At 39.2% G+C, this 880-nt stretch overlaps 1 pseudogene; it reads right to left on the bottom strand.

Annotated features, from left to right (window-relative positions):
- Window positions 1-334: 334 nt before the first annotated feature.
- On the bottom strand, window positions 335-546 carry LOC101580694 (annotated as a pseudogene).
- Between the last annotated feature and the right edge of the window lie 334 nt (window positions 547-880).

Raw genomic sequence — 880 nt, 5'->3', positions numbered from 1 at the left:
TTGCCAGTATCGTGCTGATTTTATCGCAGTAGCTTTTTAGTATAATTTCTGGTCAGGGATTGTGATGCCGCCTGCTTTTCCTTTGTTGTCCAGGATTGCTTTTGCCATTCGAGGTCTCTTCTAGTTCCAGATGAATTCTAGGAATGTTTTCTCCAGATCCATGAGATATGCTAATGGTGTTTAATCCAGATTGCTTTGAATCTGTATAACAATTTTGAGTCTGGCCATTTTCACAATGCTGATTCTACCTAAAAGGAGCAAAGAATATCCTTCCATTTTCTTTCTTTTTTTTTTTTTTAATTTTTAAATAGTACTTCACATCAGTCTGGCTGGTTCATTTCAGCTCCTTTACCACCAAGCCAGGGGGCAACGACTGCTTCAGTTTCTCTGCTTTTTCTTTGTCTGTGATGACCAAGGTATAAAGGTATCAGCTGCATTGAATTTTAAACTTCACATTGTCTTTCTTCTTCTTTATCTTGACAGACTTGGCATCCTTCTGCCTCACTGTGAGCAGAAAATCCTTGATTTCCCAATTTTCCGAGGCATGGTGACGAGGCACTTTGAGGGAGTGGACCCGTACTGCCCGAGAGACACAGGTAACCGTGAGAACCAAAGACAATGTAAAAGAACCTATCCTTCCATTTTCTGAAATATTTTTTTTTTTGGATGTTATTGTGAAATGCGTAGTTTTCCTAATTTCTCACTCAGTGCATCTTTTGTTTGTGTACTTCAATGTTATTGATTTTTGAGTGTTGACTTTTTTTTTTTTTTTTCAGAACCGGAAATTGAACTTAGGCCTTTGCACTTGCCAGGGAAGCACTTATTCTACTGAGCCATTTCCCTGGCCCTGAGTGTTGACTTTGTATCCAGCTGCGCTATT

This window comes from Octodon degus, unplaced genomic scaffold (assembly GCF_000260255.1).
Source record: "Octodon degus isolate 3935 unplaced genomic scaffold, OctDeg1.0 scaffold00156, whole genome shotgun sequence".
NCBI classification, from domain to species: Eukaryota; Metazoa; Chordata; class Mammalia; order Rodentia; family Octodontidae; genus Octodon; species Octodon degus.
This window is presented reverse-complemented; position numbering and strand designations above follow the sequence as displayed.